Source organism: Clinocottus analis, unplaced genomic scaffold (assembly GCF_023055335.1).
Source record: "Clinocottus analis isolate CAN_PGR_092001 unplaced genomic scaffold, fCliAna1.0.p SCAF_2, whole genome shotgun sequence".
NCBI lineage: Eukaryota > Metazoa > Chordata > Actinopteri > Perciformes > Cottidae > Clinocottus > Clinocottus analis.
This window is the reverse complement of record NW_027175931.1, coordinates 9,960,432-9,966,431: the sequence shown is the minus strand read 5'-3', so window position 1 is coordinate 9,966,431 and position 6,000 is coordinate 9,960,432. Positions and strand designations below refer to the sequence as shown.

The 6,000-nt window shown below is 42.2% G+C and overlaps 1 protein-coding gene across 3 annotated transcripts in view; it reads left to right on the top strand.

The window, feature by feature from the left end:
* Positions 1-1,455: 1,455 nt before the first annotated feature.
* Positions 1,456-6,000, top strand: part of zgc:172282 (leucine-rich repeat and fibronectin type III domain-containing protein 1-like protein) — a 148,280-nt gene continuing 143,735 nt past the window's right edge. For 2 of the 3 annotated variants that reach the window (XR_011077968.1, XM_068585565.1), the window contains exon 1: positions 1,457-2,714. The gene's annotated coding sequence lies outside the window, so the exon portion shown is untranslated. Of the gene's footprint in view, positions 2,715-6,000 lie in introns of all 3 variants that reach the window. The other variant, XR_011077967.1, reaches the window with a different exon arrangement.

Here is a 6,000-nt window from a genome sequence, read left to right as displayed (position 1 = left end):
TCAAGCACCTGCGACCTCTCACACTCAACTGTTCAGGTGACTTCAAGTTAAGGGCTAAAGACATGAGGGGGTGACAGTGGAATCGGGCCATACAGTCTCTCTCACAGGGAAAAAATACATCCAAGTAACGACTTACTTTTGGTCAGAAACACTGGTTTCTTGAGAACAGTGCACTGTTGTTCAGTGTGAAGTAGATTGGATAAGCGGATCTTGATATATAAATAGCATACAGACAGACAAATGTTCCTTGTTTTGTAGATAAATGTACTGCCCGCAAGTTAGCTTAGCTTGACATAAAGAGAGGAAACAAGGAGAAACAGCTAGTCTGGCTCTGTTAAAATTAAACCAATCCTCAAGTGCCCCAAAGGCTCACTACTTATCTTGTTTGTTTAATCGGTTGTGGTGTTATGGTGAGTATCTGCCATAGGATGTCTTGGCTTTATAGCCACAACACATTACTGGAGTCTTGTTGTCTACATTAGTTTGCTGGCAAATAACAGTGGCGTTATATTTAGACTGTAAAGTATCAATCTTCTCATCAAACTTTTAGGAAGAGAGCATAAGCGTAAACTCGCAAAACATCAAACTATTGCTCGATCAGCAACCAATGTTGCCTCATTTGGTAACCAGAAGTACACCTAAGGTAAGTTACAGCTCAACATGAATTGTATGATATGCAATGTGCTTTTGGGAGATTGTGAGCATGTACACTGAAAGAATAAACTATGATTTGTTGTAAAAACGTTCCTTGTGTTGGATCCCAGATCATACAGATATCATATTTAAAATGAAAAATGTTTACTTTTACCATATTTAAATGCACATGCCGCTTTCCCATTAGATTTTCACATACACTCACAGTACACTTGTTTATAGTACCGTGTACTACAGTGTATAGTTTGTCTGTGCACTTTATTTTATATTTCATATAATATTGTAAATGTAATATGTTTCTATGTCTGTGCTATGCACTATGTTGATTGTTGTTGTTTGTCTAATGTATGCACTACCCACCAAGACAAAATCCTCATATGGAAACATACCTGGTTCTGATCCTGATTTTGTGTTATGGGGAAAAGATAAAGTCGTAATGAGAGACCATCTTGTAATAGGGTCAGACCAGCTGCCCAGGGTGGCGCCACTACCCGCTTACGTCTGGCACGCTTTTCTCGGACCACACCCAGCCTCAAACCGCAGCCTTCATTTTGATCTCAACCCCACCTTTGTAAAGTTCTTTTACCTAAAAAAAAAAAAGCACTTTGCATTCCCACGGCCCTCTTGAGGTCCCCGTGCCTCACTTTGAACACATCCGGTCGTGTAGGTGTGCGTTACAAACTCCACCGGCTGCTTCTCCCAGGCACGATGCCCCAGCGATGGAATCACGCTCATCCGTCATAACGTCTCCATCCGTTGTTACCAGCTGATCCCGGAGCAGCGGCTTGACAACAGGCAGAGCAGCTCACGGACACAGAGGGAAAGAGAGCGGCTGGAGAGGGGCGGGTAGAGGCGTATCGCCTCCTGGGACAAAAAGCCGCACAGTGGGAAAGTAACTGCAGGAGGGGACGGAGAGGTTCACCGTGGCGGACCAGCACGCTTTTTTAACGACAGGGGAGGGGGGGAAAAAAAAGACAGGAATGATTCGAAGCTGGTTTTGAAGCAGGATTATTCATCTTTGTTCTGACCTATACCGCCTCCATCTATAGGCTGCCACCCACCGGGCAGTACGCACTGTTGTCCAGCGGCTCTCCTTGGAGAGACCGACGCGGCGAGAAGAAAGAGAGAGAGAGAGGTCAAGACAAAGTCACTTCTGTGGTGGAGAAGGGGTGGACGACCATTTGCCAAGATCCTCTGATTCTGCGGGGTTGTTTTTTTTTCTATCCACATTTTGTACTCTTTTTGTTTAATATGTTAAGGCGGGTAATCAACTAGCCTACCGAGCAAAAACTAAACAAAAGGATTATTATTTTATAACGTAGTGCAGGTCCAATGCAAATATCTGTGATTGAGTGAAATGTGGTGTTGGTGCAGGAATGACAGCTGCTGACTGGGAGAGCGTAATAGCTTCTGAACGGGAGCTTACGTGGAGACCGGCTGAGTAGCCCAAAAACGACGACCGTGCCCGGTTGCACGGAGCGTTTCTTCACTCTCCCCGTGCATTGTCTCTACTCTGGACACTGATTCAGAGAGATATTATTGCCCAACGGTCGGGTGTTTCCTTTACATTTCCGATTAAAGGACTTAACGGAAACGCTCAAGCTCATGCGGGGACCGAATGGGCGCGCAACGTGGCTGTGCGCCGGTTTGACGGCGTTTTTATCCACGCTCACAGTTCTGTCCCAGTGAATCAGCGGCGGACACCGGATCGCTGGAGGTTATCGGCTCTCCACTGGTCGTGCAGGCCTACCTGCAACGGGCTTTTAATGCAAACTCAACGGGAACTAATTGAAACGCACCGCTTGCCCCACCACCACCACCACCACTCCGGGAGCCCCGCAGCGCGACCACAAGAGTTCAGGTGCAAGACCACAGGTCCAAAAAGTGGATATGATTTTTTTATTTGGTTTGAAAAATTGTCTGACGAGGAGGAGGAGGATTATTTAACATAGGTTATTATCTGCTGATTGGAGTTGTTCCGCTGGCTTTACAAGAGGGAGAGATAACTGGAGGAGAAACAACCTCCACCTAACCGGAGAGGAGGAGAGGGAGACGCGCAGGTATGACAGTCTCTTTAACTACTTTTCTCATCTGTCCTATTATCGCACTGTTTCCTTCCTCCCTCCTCTCCTCCCGCTGGCACTCTCTGCTTTGTGTGTCGCTTATTTGTGCCGCAACATTTTTTGAGAGGCTCATTTGCAATTTTAGAAGAGCCGATTGAGTACACAGAGCGGGGGAGGGAGAAGGGAAGGCAGATGGGGAGATAATGGCGTTGGTATTTTCTCTCGATGTAGAGGTGGTGATATATTTTCGCTAGAACAAATGGAAGAAGGGGGAGATGCCGAGGAGGCTGTACAGCATTGGAAGTGTGAAGGAAAGGGTATCAGAGGAGATGAGAAAGTGCACGATATGAGCAGAAATGGGATCACATAGCATGGGGAGGAGAAGGGGCCAAGAGGAGTCTGAGAGTTTAGAGGAGAAGGGGAGATGAGGGATGAATAGATATAAAACTGAAGGGAGGAGATTGTTGCAACCTATTACATTGGGGAGAAAAAAAAACAAGACGGAATACACAGAAGGACCAGAGAGGAGATGGGCTGGGTGATAGGTGAGGTGAAGATAGGAGGATATAATGGCAGGTGAGAGGGAGGACTGCTGGAGAGGTGAGTAAATCAAATAAGAGAGGAAGGGAGAAGGTAATGGAATAAAATAGATAGAGAAGAAGACATTGTCGAGGAGTTGAAGGTGGTATTGAAATCATCCCTTCAAAGCTCTAGCAGCATGATGCTGGAGGCCAAGTGTAGAATACCCTGACAGTGCTATGCTGTAGCAACTGCATGGCATTATCCAACGGACTGCTGCGTAATGGTCATTGCTGCACCATGGAGACAGAAGGAGAGACAGAGAAAGAAGAGGGAAGCCACAGAAAGCTGCACACAGCCAAGAATTTAGTTTGCTGTGTCAGCTCATCAGCTCCTCTTTACCTGGTAAATTCTCTCCTCCCTAACTTTCCATTTGCATTTTGATGGGGTTCTGCAATGGCTATAAGCCCCCTTAAAACACATGTAAACACATGCAAGATTAAATGAGGTTCGGGGGAAGTCATTTACTGTCTTTCGGTCTCTAGATGTGGTTCAATATTTCAATCTCTCATGCTTGAAGTACATTTTTGTCAAGCGGTTTTGCATGTTTTGGTTTTAACATGTTTTAACACAGCTTGGAACACTGGCAGAGAAAGATCACATTTTTAATGCATCACAGACCACAATATTAATGTATGTAATCATCGTCTTATCAGTATGCTAACATGCTGTACTGCAATGGGAAATGCTGTAAGTGAATGGAATCATAAAGAGCACTTGCCTTCAGCTTGCGTCTTTGATCATGACCTCATTTGCACCACGACATCCTCAGTAAAACTCAGATACTGACAGAAGATTTTTTTTTATTAAGATTGAGTTTAGAGCCTCAAACTTGGCAAATATAGCAAGGAGAGTGCAGGCTCCTCCAAACCGACACTGAAATACATTTCAATCATGCTTGTGTGTAATTAGTAGTTGTGGGCAGTAATGAGCTGGGACTTGGTTCTCTAAATCATCTTAGTTACTGACATTTCTGTCACAGTCAGCGTGCCAACATGCTCAGTATTCTGGGCTATATCCGATATATATGGTCATGGATTTATTTGAGATTCACTGCTCAGGCATCCTCATACAATATCCCACTCATAAATAGCATTATACATTAAAAAAATGAAAACTCTTAGACTGCCATGGAAACAGAGTTTACACAGGCGGTCCAAAAATAAAAATACATTGTTTAAAGTGCCTCTTGAAGATATTGTAAGGGCCAGATGTTTTTCTTTAGTTTTCTCATTGCATAATTCTATATATAATTGGGAGTTATCGGTGCAAGCAAACACACAAACAAACAATATTCATCTAACAAAAAGCATTGTCCTCAGTGTTATTGGTGATGTTGCAGATGTTGAGACTTTAAATTGGTTTAATGATGATCGTAAATAGTCACAGAATCCCTGACACTACACTAAATATATACATTCATGTCAGAAAAAAATCGTTGTTTTATGTCTTGTACCTGTATGTAATCACCCTTGTTTAGCATGTTAGCATAATAATAGTTAAAACTGATAAATAATCTAATTTCATTTAGATAAAGTTAATGTAATAATCTTGTTTGTCATTACCTACAACCTGATAAGCATATCAATTCAAGACTCACAGTCTCATATTGTGACATTGGAACTTATTTGTGTTCTTGCTGAGAAATGCTAAGAGTAATGACAATACTTTCTTGCCTGCATGGTAAATAGGAAGCAACTGCCAGCAGCGGGTTAGCTTAGCATACAAACTGGATTCTGCTAGCCTCGCTCTATTAAAAAGCAACACAATCCCTCAACCAACATCTTAAGTTGACCATATGTTCTGTATGAAAATGTATGTTTCTGCAGTGAGCACCAATGAATAAAAGAAAATGTCTAAATGTATGTATATGTGACGAGTCCAGTCACCTTTACACTATCACCATTACTGAGGATGTGTGCAGTTGCTTTATAATAAAAGCCTAATCAAGTATTTTATACTAAAAGGCTGTTTCAGTGACTGTAGCTTTTACAGCCTTTACTGTGCATTAACAGCATTGCAGTAGTTTGATTTGAATATTCCATTATACATTTAAATATTCTCATTTCTTGAAAAAAATTATGTTTCAAAGTTGAATAAACATAGTCACTGTAACAGAAAAAAATGTCAGACAGTTGGCTAGACAGTTTTTTAACAATTGTTGATAACTTGGATTGACAAATAAAACCTCTTAAATTGACCAATTAACATATATGCAACATGTTCAGACTGGACAAATGCTTGGCCTGGTGCAGTAACTTCCTGTTTCTTGTATTAATAGACAAATGAGAAACAATGTTCATTGGTTAAGTTTAGACATGATAGGTGGATTTGTAAATTTGGCCATTTTCCTATTTCCTGTCTATATAAATTGTCCAGTCATATAAATATCTTGGGGTCCATCTGGACAGTAAATAAAACTGGAAAAAGAACACTGATGCTGTATTTAAAAAGGCTCAGTCAAGACTTTTCTTCTTGAGGAAGCTCAGATCCTTTGACATCAGCAGAAAGCTTCTTTATGTATTTTACCTGGGGATCTCAGCGAGTGTCCTCTTTTATGCTGCGCTCTGCTGAGGGGGCCGGCATGACTGTGGATGATAAAAACAGGATCAATAAGATGATCAGAAAGGCTGGCTGAGTGATTGGCCTTCCCTTGGACTCATTATAGGTCACTTTAGAAAAGAGATAAAGGGCCAAGTTAAAA